Source organism: Lynx rufus, unplaced genomic scaffold (genome assembly GCF_022079265.1).
Source record: "Lynx rufus isolate CCGP_SWC_20201006 ecotype Redwood Valley unplaced genomic scaffold, mLynRuf1.p SCAF_5, whole genome shotgun sequence".
Classification (NCBI taxonomy): domain Eukaryota; kingdom Metazoa; phylum Chordata; class Mammalia; order Carnivora; family Felidae; genus Lynx; species Lynx rufus.
In genome coordinates this window covers 49999906-50012103 of record NW_025814867.1, presented here as the reverse complement: position 1 = coordinate 50012103, position 12198 = coordinate 49999906, and the positions used below count along the sequence as shown (strand labels likewise).

At 38.8% G+C, this 12198-nt stretch overlaps 1 pseudogene; it reads right to left on the bottom strand.

The window, feature by feature from the left end:
- The window catches only part of LOC124527154 (vomeronasal type-2 receptor 1-like), a 34269-nt pseudogene extending 23955 nt beyond the window's left edge, over positions 1 to 10314 (bottom strand).
- Between the last annotated feature and the right edge of the window lie 1884 nt (positions 10315 to 12198).

Below are 12198 nucleotides of genomic sequence, written 5' to 3'. Positions count from 1 at the left end.
GGAGAGAGAGAATCCCTAGCAAGCACTGTCAGTGCAGAGCCTCACGTGGGGCTCGATCCTACAAACCATAAGGTTCATGACCTGAGCCAAACCAAGAGTGGGAAGCTTAACCGACTGAGCCACCCAGGTGCCCCTAAATTTAAGACATTTTAAAAATAACTGACTAGTACTTATAAAAAATATGAAAGTCATGAAAAACAAGGAGGAATGGAGAACTACCACATACTGGAGGAGACTAAGTAGACACAAATCGAAATGCATTGTGGGATCAATTTGAAAATAAAAATAAAGATGTGGTGGTTCAGACTACTGTGGACTCTGTTGGGAGTGACAGGCAATTTGGTGTTGCTAGAGAATAAAGTGCTGAGAGTCATGGAAAGAACGATAAAATCAAAGATACTGATAGCGCCAGACCACAGATGTCATGCTTTATCCTTTACAGGTAAGAGGGGAGGGACTGAAGGTTGTAAGCAAAGGAGCACTCTGATTAGGCGTGCATCCTGCTGAGATCATTCGGGCTACTGTGTCCCAACACGAATTTCTTGGACATCAGAGTTGAGACAGGAAAGAGGAGAATCATATCTTCAAGATGACCCCCATTAGTCTTCTTCTAGGGTTCATGCCTTTGCATGGCCCCTCCCACACTGCATAAAGGCTAAAGTTTCCCTCCCAGCTAGCTATGACCATGTTAACTAAATTCTGGCTAATGGCATGTAAGGAGAATTGTATGTAATTTCCAGGAAATATCCTTAAATGGAGGGATGTACACATCATTGCCCTTTCTCCTTCCTGCTGGTTACAGTATGGACATGATGGTTGAAGTCCAAGTAGACATTTGAGATTATGAAGTGAACCCACATAGTGAGAACAGTGAAACAAGGTAGAAGGAATCTGGATCCCTAAGTCAGTCTTTCAGTCCCAGAATGTTAATCTCTAAACTTCACTTACATGAAGAAAAAAAAAAACAAAACCTACTTTGCATAAAGTACTGTTTAGGGAGAATTTTCTACCATTCAAAACAAACCTAATAAGAAGTCTATTAATAAACTAGGTGTTGTATGTAAGTGATAAATCACTGAATTCTACTCCTGAAACCAATATTGTGCTGTACGTTAACTAACTAGAATTTAAAAATTTGAAAGGAAAAAAATTTTTAATTAAAAAATAGAAAAAATTTAAAGGCTTCAAAAATCCCACCAAATAGGAACTTAAAAATGCTCATTTAGGTCACACAAGCAAGCTCTTCTCTTAGGTAGACATGTGATACAATTATATCTATTAAATACAAAAGCAAGTCAAAGGTTTTATTTGTATGAATTATTTTAATGTCAAACTCTGTCATGAAGTAAAAGAAACAACCCAATAACTTACCTGCCAAGGCTCAAAGTCAGGTATATATACACAGGTGTTTCCTGGCATATATGGCCCATGTCCTTCTTCACATCTACTTAGACCATCCAAGGCATAAGTCAGAGAATATACAGCTTGTTTGACATTGTTTGTGATTCTTAGCTGAGACACATCCAGATAGGTATTTTTAAGATCTTCCAACTTCTCCTCTCCAATACAGAATTCATCAGACATGGCATGTAATCTGTCCTCCTTACCAAATTCACTCTATGGTCAATGTTGTAAGGAACACTGCTATCCAGCTAAGTACAGTTAAAAGCCATTTATCAGAATTCAACGGTCAGGACATCATTTGGATCCTTGCCAGGATGTACATCATAAAGAAATTCTTTGAGTCATGGTATATCAGCTCTTGGAATCGCAAATCTAATACTTCCACCAAAATATGGGAAATATTCAGGCTTTCCAATGAGGGCAGAGGTAATCCAGGCTTCACTGGCTATCCATGTTCTGTCAGTTATGTTATGGTGAACAATTCCCACACAAAAGGACTGAGGTCAGTGTCAGATGCTTAAAGCACAACTCTGGCAGTGGAACTCAACCGCATCAACAATTTTCTGCATTTTCTCATTGGAAGAGGCTTTGGGAATAATTTCAGAGAATGCAATACAGGTTGTACTGTTGGCACTCAATGTTGCAATACAGGTTGGCATTCTCCATTCTTTCCTTAAAATTTTTCACTCCATATTTCCCATAATCATCATCAGTTGCTATTGTGCCTATCCAGATCCAATCAAAGTGGTGGATAAGTCATACCATGGCTTCTGACTGGATCTTATCACTGCCTACCGTGTGAAGGTAAGATGGAAACTGGTGTTTGTCACTTAGAATCAAGCAGGTAGAGGTGTAACTCACCAGAATTGAAAATGTGCTTGCAGTTATTAGACAGCAATAGAAAAATTTCAAATTACACAACCTCTGAATATTTTTATTGGAGAAAGAAGGGACTGATCAGTTCTCCCTTCATTCTCACATCCTTCCACAATAAAACCTTGTACTCCGCTCCCTATCTCATGGGTGGGGACCATGCAAGGGAACACTGGCCTCCCTGTGCACCCTTTCCTCACTCCACCCCAGGGGAGTCAGAAAAGCCAATTATCAAGATAATGACATTCAAGGCACCACTTTTCAGAGCTGGGGACACAACACTGAAAAACAGGTCACCTGACATTTCATCTATGTTCTCGTGACACTGGGTGTGAGGGTCAAGGTCCTTCCTCAGCTCTGCTTTCTCATCCACACAGATGATGGAGTGAGTGGACTCACAGTCTATTTGGAAGGCTCAGTTCTCTCTTGTTCTTCCTCCTTCCCTCTGCCCCTCGTGTGTGTGTGTGTGTGTCTTTCTACCACCACTCCTTTCCCTCTTTCTCTTCTCTTATGTTGTTTTTCTCTGCCAGGACTTGTGAGCATTTAGGTTCTGAGACTTACTGGAGGAAGGTTGTAGGAAGCTCCACAGCACCTGCAGGTCTAGCTACATTCTCCAACAAAGTTCTAGAAGGCCTCATTTTATAGGTACTTGTCCAGATAAATTAAACAGTATTTTTTTTTCATTTTGCCAGTGATCCTCGTGTATATTTCCATCAGTACCATGAATTCCTGACAATCTTACATGCATTTCTGCTGTACCTTACCCCCAGCCTCACTGACTCTGCAATGAGGAACATACGCTACATTCTTGCCCAACCCATCTCTTGTTATTAATATGTCACCTTCAGTAGGACCCCCTATATTATAATTCCATAGTTCCATGACTGTCAATGCCTTTGTGAGTGACAAAATATTCCTATTTTCTCTTTTCTATACCATTTGTCCTATTCTTATACTCTTAGCTAAAGTTTACATTCTTCTTTGGAAACTCATTAGCAGCAGCATCATGGAAGTCATATGTAGGAAAGAATCTCATTTAAGAAGCAGAGACACCTGATTTTTAATTCTGGCTACATAATTAGTGTAAGACTGTGGACAATTTACTTAAACCCTCTGAACCTCGGTTTCCTCATGAACAAAATCAGGGTAATGGTATCTACATCTTAAGTACATTAAGTACACCTAATATATACTCAGTATAATATAATGAATAACATACGTATCATACATGTTAATATATAATATAAAAATTTTAATATGATAAGTATATTAAATGAAACAGCCAATGTGAAAGTGTCATATAGAAGATTACTTTTACCTTCTTTGCATATTTACTGCAAAGATTTAAACAAGAAAATCGATCTAGAGGTTTCTAGCCAGTGCCTGGACTGCAGCTGGGTTTTGGTAGAAAATAGAGTTCACAGTAACCGTTCAACTGAGCTACATGAAGCCCACGGCTAAGGCGTTAGCTGTGTCACCCACCCACCCCCCACCCACTTGGCCAGTTTCTCGGTATTTTTCTGTTCCTCCTTCATTTTTATTTGTAACTTTATAAGAAACACCATGTAAATGTTAGTTTTTATGATTATTTCAAATTTCCCATTACTTTAGTAACACAAATAGGCTTAATCATCATTCACATTAATAAATCCTGACTATACTTTAATCACCCATCCTTAGAAATAGAATTTTATTTATATTTTCTTAATAATCCATTCTCCCTTATGTCATCTTATTCTTAAGTAGAAACATATCATCTGTCTCTGAATTTAAAATAATCTAATGGTTACCAGAGGGGAGGTGAGTGGGGGGATATATAAAATAGGTGATGGGGATTAAGGAGTACACTTGTGATAAGGACAGAGTGATGCGTGAACTGTTAAATTACTCTATTATACACCTGGAACTAAGGTAACACTATTACATTAACTAACTGGAATTAAAATAAAAACTTAAAGTAAAAAAGTTTTTTAAGTCAAAAATAAAATAATCCATAAAATTAGCATCCCAAAACTCTAGCTATCTTATGAAATTCCCAGGCTCATTTCACTATGTTAGTGTATGGAACAAAAAGAGTCATGAATATTTAATATAGGCAAGAAACAAAATGAATTCCTTATACCATCTAGCAAACAACCAACCAATTAGTATTTCTCCATCACCTACTCTGTGCCTCTGTGTTGTGCCTAGTGAGATGTTAACTTAGAAATCAATAACTCACAGCCTCAAGCCAAAAATTAAAGTAGTATCCTGAAGGGTATAGAAGAGTCTGAAATCACCTCTACATGGTCACCAAGTCATACCTGCTGAGGCTAGACTGGACAGAGTAATTAGGGGCAGTAACTTCACCATCATCCCTGTTTGTCTCTGCAATTTACCTCAGCCTCATCTGAGTACCTTACTATTTACTGCAGTTTCCACAAACACAGCTTGTGTTTGCTTACAAATTAGTACCCAGCACAGTATTCTGAGCTACCTGAGTATTACCTGTGGTAAATAATACAACCCTAGAATTCTTGACACAGCAGATGATAAGGACGATCCGCATACTCCAACAATTCCTGCCAGAAATGCTCCGGTACTGTTTCTAAAATTGGGCTTGTTTTCTTCCCGCCCTGTAAGGAATCCCAACGCTTCTTCTACAGATTTGGAGATGGTGAAACAGGTATCAAAAATCTGATAGCCCAAAGTGATGTTGGGCAAAATATCTTTCCTCTTGTTAATCTCCTTGATTGTGTGGATCATGGTTTTCATCCAGCGGAATCCCCAAAAGTTAAACCTGGAAAAGAAACAGTTTTGTAAGGCTTTAGTCAGTGGGTGGAACTTCGGGGTCCGAGAGAGCAACCTTTAGCTGAGGGTGGTACCAAGAGCATTTTGCCAGGATATCAGCAGGCACCTCACTTGCGTGAGCATGTGAATATTGCATGAATAATAGAGCAAAGCTCAAGGGTTCACATATGAATTGTATTCACTGTTGATTGGTTTGGGCTGAGAAGTACCTGTTTGGGACATTTTCTAGCTCTATATATCTTTCAGATGATATAATCTCCCCAAACTGCTGATTATGTCTTTTCACAAAAATATCTTCATATTCTCAATTCTCTCCACCACACAGGGCACTAAATAACCCCTCAATACATTTTTGCCATTCATTGGAAGTCCTTGATGCCATATGACTCTCCTTTCCCTCCTCTTTACTTTCCTATTAATTATAATAAAAATGATGTAAATATATGAAAATGTGATAAAAGTATATCAAAGAAGAATATAAAGCTTATGTACACCATATATCCTATGACTCCAATTTAATCATTTTTTTCTGCCATGATTTGATGGTTAATGCTGAAATTTTTTTTAATTGAAAACTGTCTCCTTCCCACCATTCTCACATAAAACCATGATTAAGATATTTCCCCCTTCATCCCCCAGCCACTAAAGGGAAAAATATTTCTCTTATAATCCATCACCACATTTTTTTTCAGGGTCTTCTCCACTGACAAATATCTATTCTATTCCCAACTCTTGTTCTCCCCAGTTTTAGCTAAACTTTAACCTATTTAAAAGTATCTCAAGAATTTTATCTTAATATCTTCTCACCTATATAGTACCTAACTCTGTATCTTCTACTCAATAAATGTTTTTGATTAAACATCTAATAGCAAATAGCCCTGCTAGCAGATTAGTATTTCTTTAGTTGGGTTTTTTTTAGTTAAGGCTAACTTTGTTTTTTATTTGTTTAATAAATAGTTACTGGGTGTTCCACTGGTGCTAGACCTTATAGATATAACACAGAACCAGATAGGAACTGCAGTGCACAGGTGAAGACACAGAAAAATAGCCAACTCATGCACCAAATTATAAAAATAGTGACAGAGATACACATAGGGGCCCTGAAGATGGACACCTCACCCTGGAGGACATAATGGCCAAGATGAGGCTTGAAGAATGATATAAAAACAGGGATGAAAGCTGCAGATGGAGGGAATGGTGTGTGTGAAAGCATGTTCTCAAGAAGAGAACCTAATACGTTCTAGGGATGGAAAGATCAGTACATTCGAAGGATAAAAGTGGGAGTGGGTATGGCACAGGGAAATGGAAACTGGACAGCCAGAGGTGCCAGAACATGAAAGTCTTCATCATCCTAAGATAGTTGGCTTCCAAATCTACATGGGGGCAATATAAATTGGCATACATGTCTTTGAAATAAATATAGCAATACCTTTCTTTAATATTTAGTTATTCAATTTGAGAGACAGAGAACAAGAGAATGGAGGAGGGGCAGAAAAACAGGGAGAGAGAGAATCCCAAGCAGGCTTCATACTGTCATCGCGGAGCCTGATGCGGGGCTCAATCCCATGAACCACGAGATCGTGACCTGAGCCAAAATCAAGAGTCAGACACTTAACTGACTGAGCCACTCAGTATCTGTAGCAATATCTTCTTTAAGGGAACATAGAAATTTATTTCAAGAGCTAGGAAAACGTTTACCTAGTTTGAATCAATAATTCTATCCCTGAGAATTTTTCTGAACAAATTGTTCTTCCCGAAGGAAAAAGCTACATATACCCCCAAAGTATTCATTACTGAATTATCTATAATATTGAAACACCAGAACTTACATGTTCACTGATAAGAAATTATGGTATAGTGACTTGATGGGAATTTTCTCCATCATTAAAAAACTATAATTAGATTACACAGTAGCATGTATATAATATTAAGTGAAACAGGCCATATGCAATGTTATTTCCATACTATAATTAAAACATACATACAAATTATGTGAACATTTGGTTAAGTATCAACAGAGAAATTTTTAAATTTTTTTAATGCTTATTTATTTTTGAGAGAGAGAGAGAGAGAGAGAGAGATACAGAGTGTGAGCAAGGGAGGGGCAGGGAGAGGGAGACACAGAATCCGAAGCAGGCTCCAGGCTCTGAGCTGTCAGCACAGAGCCTCATACAGGGCTCAAATTCACAAACAGTGAGATCATGACCTGAGCTGAAATCGGACGCTTAACCAACTGAGCCGCCCAGATGCTCCTCAACAGGGAAATATTTTAAATGAGCACAGGATAATTACTGGAACAATGAGATTTGGGATGATTTTTCTTTCATTCTCTGATTTCCATTATGATATTCAAGTACTGTTGTGCAACATATACCTTCCCCCCCCCCAGAAAATTTCTCTAAATCCTAACCTCTATTAGATCAACCAAAACAAGAATTAAAATACACTTTCACCTCCCATTTCACTACCTTTGTCTTCCCTGAACGACATTTTCAAAGTAACAGAAAAGTCTTCCTCTTCTGTATGCCTAAGCTGATGGCCAAGCAAAACTAGTATTTTGGTAACATTAGAGCATGAGACTTCTCCAAACCCCAACTTGAATTTCTAGATCAGGTATAGGTGGGTTGATGATGCTAAAATCAAAATACTACCAGATTAGGCCTGGCTTGGCCCCTGAGCACGTCCCAGGCCAGGCCAGTCTCAATGCAACTGTCCCACTGAAAGGGAAAGTTGCATCACAAGAAGGAGTGTTAAGAGTCTCGGAGAACACTGGTGTTGGACGGAGATTGGAAGAAACTGCTGGTGGTGTGGGTGAAAATGAATTATAATCTTGAAGAACATACGTCAATTTTAAAAATATGGAATTTTGATATCCAAAATATATAGGTATTTTCAAGATGGACTAAGGTGCTAAGGGAAGTTTTAGCTTTGTATAGCATAAAGATGAGCAATATGGGTTTCAGTCAAAAAAGACTGGGAGACCAGCTGAACACTCATAACGATGCCTTGCATTGCTGAGTCACATTCAGGATGAGAAACTGTCTTTTTAGAGGCCCTGCACTGCATGAAAGAAGCTTCACACACAATGTCATGAATCAAAGTGTCACAGACTTCTCAGTAGCAACACTGAGAGTCAGAAAATGACTGAAGAAATCCTTTCAGAGACTCCTCAGGTTTGAGTTAAAGAGGGAATAAATACACACCTTATCTCTCCCACTGATTACAATTAAAACTGCTGGACAGGACATATAAAGCAACTATTACACTACTCTGAAACTTACATAAGAACAGGAAGGGGGAGTGCCTGGGTGGTTCAGTCAGTTAAGCATCCGACTTCAGCTCAGATCATGATCTCACAGTTTGTGCCCTGCATTGGGCTTTCTGCTGTCATCGCAGAGCCCACTTTGGATCATCTGTCCTCTCTCTCAACCCCACCCCCCAAAAAAAATAAACACTTAAAAAAAATCAGAACACGTGCACTACACAGGAAAATCAAAATATCCCTGACATAGTGAATTACTTTGTAAATGGGACATACTTCTCACCACTGTTTCAACCACATTGGACATGCCAAATTATTTTTTTAATGAAAGGGGTAGATTTTTACTAAAAACTTCTATATTGGCTTTTTTTCTAGTTAGCCTTGCTAGGAAGATAACCTTCAAAAATTCTGATGAAAGGTGAGGAACAAATTAAGCGATTCCATTTACAAAATATTAGTGTACAAACTCTAGTTTTCATTTTATATTTTAGGGATTGAACGTGTAAACCTCCATGATAAATAATGAACTGACTCTACAACAATGTAGCTGCCAGCAAAAGCCCTTCTCATCCCTCTTTCCTTTGCCTAGCTGTAGGTCTGGAAAAGAATTAGAAGGTCCGGGAAAGAGATAAGAAGGGATGGATTGCAATCCTTTCCTTTGCCAATAACATTACTGTTTATCTACTCCTCTAATGATATTTCAAATATGTAGCATGAAATAAGATCAAAGGAAAAGAGTTGTGATCATGAAAGATTTAATTGTATAAGAAGTTGCTAAAATTTTTATAGCATTCATTTATAATTGAAATTACCATCCAGCCTCATAGAAATGCTTACTATATAATGAATTGTGGTCATGCTATAGTCACAACTATGCAAAAATTATAGTTGCATTTGTATAAAAGGGTTGAGAAAGAATATAGGAAAAGGACTGCTTTGTTATGGTAGTAATATAGTGGATAGTTGTTTTCCTTTGTTTCAATTTCTGGCACTTTTCATAACTAAAATGTGTGTATGTGTGTGCGTGCTCACATGCATGCATGCAAATCTAAGCCCTGTTTGCCTTTCTTACAAAGCATTATTAGTAAATTCAGATTATCCGTCATGGGTCCCAATTCCTGACATGGCAATTTCGGCATGAGGAGAGAAGGGCAGAAACCTTCCAGGGGAAGGAATCTTACTATGAATTTTAGCTCCGATATAAAATCGGCATCCCCACACCGTGTATTTTCACTTGAGGAGAATTTAGTCTAATTAACAATTCACATTAAAGCTATAACACTGCATAACTCTGCATCAGTGCTTCCCAAACTTTACCGTACATGAATCACCGGGAAGCCTTATCAAAATGCTGATTCTGATTCAGCAGATGTGGGATGCAGCCTGAGATTCCACATTTTTAACAAGCTTTTAGGTGCTGCTGCTGGTCCACAGACCACCCTCTGAAAAGCAACATTTTATATTACACAAAACCTGTTGTTGTCCTTTCTGCGGTACGGAAGTGGTAAAGGACCCACTTGAGACCAAGCTTTTCTTGTTTCTAAGCAATCCTAGAGTGTCCACCCTGGAGAAACTGAGGCGCAGAAACAGATAGTACCTATCCTGTATCAAATAAATAGTGTCGGAGTCAAGGCTGGTTTCATGGTGCCAGCTCCAGACCCTGACTTCCACCCCGCCTCCCCACATTCCTTCATCCCCACCACTGTGCTTGATGTAAAAAGAAGACAAGAAAAGCAGCTTACCCTTCACATTTTGCTGATACTGGCTCCAAAACAGACTCATTTGATAGGATGGCCCTGTAGTGAATAGGAAACAGTCCTCTAATGACAGGTGAATGGTTTTTGGCATCTACCTACCCATTCAGATCAAACTTGCCCAGCAAACGATAGGTGTGTTCTTCCTTTCTCTTCTTTGCCTTCAATGCCTAATTCAGCCCATAAAAAAGCAAGAAATCCTAGAACCAAGCATTTCTTTCTGCTCTCCATTTTAATAAAGTGAGTTTGGGAGAAATTACCAGTGTTAGAAGCTTTAAGGAGGCACCTTAATAGAGTGTTTCAGTGAGTGTGTGCATGCTATGTCCCAGTGGGCTTGGCTTACCACTACTTGCTACATAATCGTCAGGCCTCAATCAATCACCGGGCCTTATACTCACCTGCAATTTATCAATCTGGACTAGACACTGAGTAATCCCTTTGAAATGAGCCTCATAAAAATCTCTTCTATGCTTAGCAATAATATATAATGAAAAAATAGTGGGTTTTGAGTTTGAAAGAGTGATTTCATTTTGTAAAAATTGTCCCTTTCTTGTTTGTCATGTGTCAGCCTCATTCACTCTCACTTCAGCCACCCTTGTGGGAGCAGCTCTTGCCCCAAAGGTGAGGAAGGCCATTCTGCTTCATCACCAAGTATTTTAAAAAAAGGTGACATCAGGGGGCGCCTGGGTGGCTCAGTGGGTTGGGCTTCCGACTTCGGCTCAGGTCATGATCTCTCGGTCTGTGAGTTCGAGCCCCGCGTCGGGCTCTGTGCTGACAGCTCGGAGCCTGGAGCCTGTTTCGGATTCTGTGTCTCCCTCTCTCTCTGACCTTCCCCCATTCGTGCTCTGTCTCTCTCTGTCTCAAAAATGAATAAACGTTAAAAAAGAAAGAAAAAAGGTGACATCAGGCCAACCTCTTTACTTAGAGGTGTAGAAAAAGCGAAGTGGAAAACCATGGTGGGTTTGGAAGGCATTGTTTTGAATCTGCATTCTGCCACTTGCATTAGTGTGATGTGGGAGAGTCGCCTAACTTCTGGGCCTCAGGTCCTCCTCAGTGACTCCTGGTAAGCTACCCTAGAACAATTTTGTAAAGCCCACAAGAGTTCAAGGAAGAGGTCATTTTTCACATACATCATTTTCTTGAACCCCCTCTTAAAGGTGAAGTAAGGCCCTCAGTGCACTTTGCTGACTCTGTCACTGGTTCAGACACAAATGCCTGAGTATACCAGGGTTCTTTCATGAGAAACTCCTCTCCTACTTTCTTGCTAGGCCCCTCTGAGAGATGTCTCCCAATTTCTTCTTTCTTCAGGTCAACTCATCATAGATTCCCAGCCTCCACCTTTGATGCTTCTCAAACATCTCCTTTTGGAGTGTAAATTCATAGAATATTTTCAGAGAAAAACCCAATAAAATGTATCAGGAGCATAAAAAATGTGTATTCCCTTTGATAATGTGATTTTACGTTGAAACAGTTATCTCAGGGAAGTAGTAGAGATCCACATGAACATTGTGTATAAGGAGATTAAGTAAAGTTTTATTTATAAAAGATGAAACTATATATATACAATAGAGAATTTCTAAGATCAATTATAATCTATATTTGCATAATGAAATACAAAGGAGCTATTTAAATCATATTTAAAAAAAATATTTACTCACAAGGGAAAAGCTCACAATATGCTAAAAGTGAAGATAACAGAGAACAAAGCAGTTCTATATAGTATATACAGTTCTATACAGAAATATACAGTTACATCCTAAATTTATAATTTTTTTAAATATTTATTTGTTTCTGAGAGAGAGAGACAGAGTGCAAGCTGGGAAAGTGCAGAGAGAGAGGGAAACACAGAATCTGAAGCAGGCTCCAGGCTCTGAGCTGTCAGCACAGAGCCTGATGTGGGGCTTGAACCCACAAACTGCGAGATCATAACCTGACCCAAAGTCAGACGTTTAACCGACTGAGCCACCCAGGAGCCCACGTTCCAAATTTGTAAAATTTACGAATATATTATAGTTCTTTTTCACCCATATATTCCCATTAAAAACACTAGGAAAAAAAAAAACACTGCAAACTGAAATCAAAAAAAGGAAAAAGGACAAAAAAATCCCTTTCCTC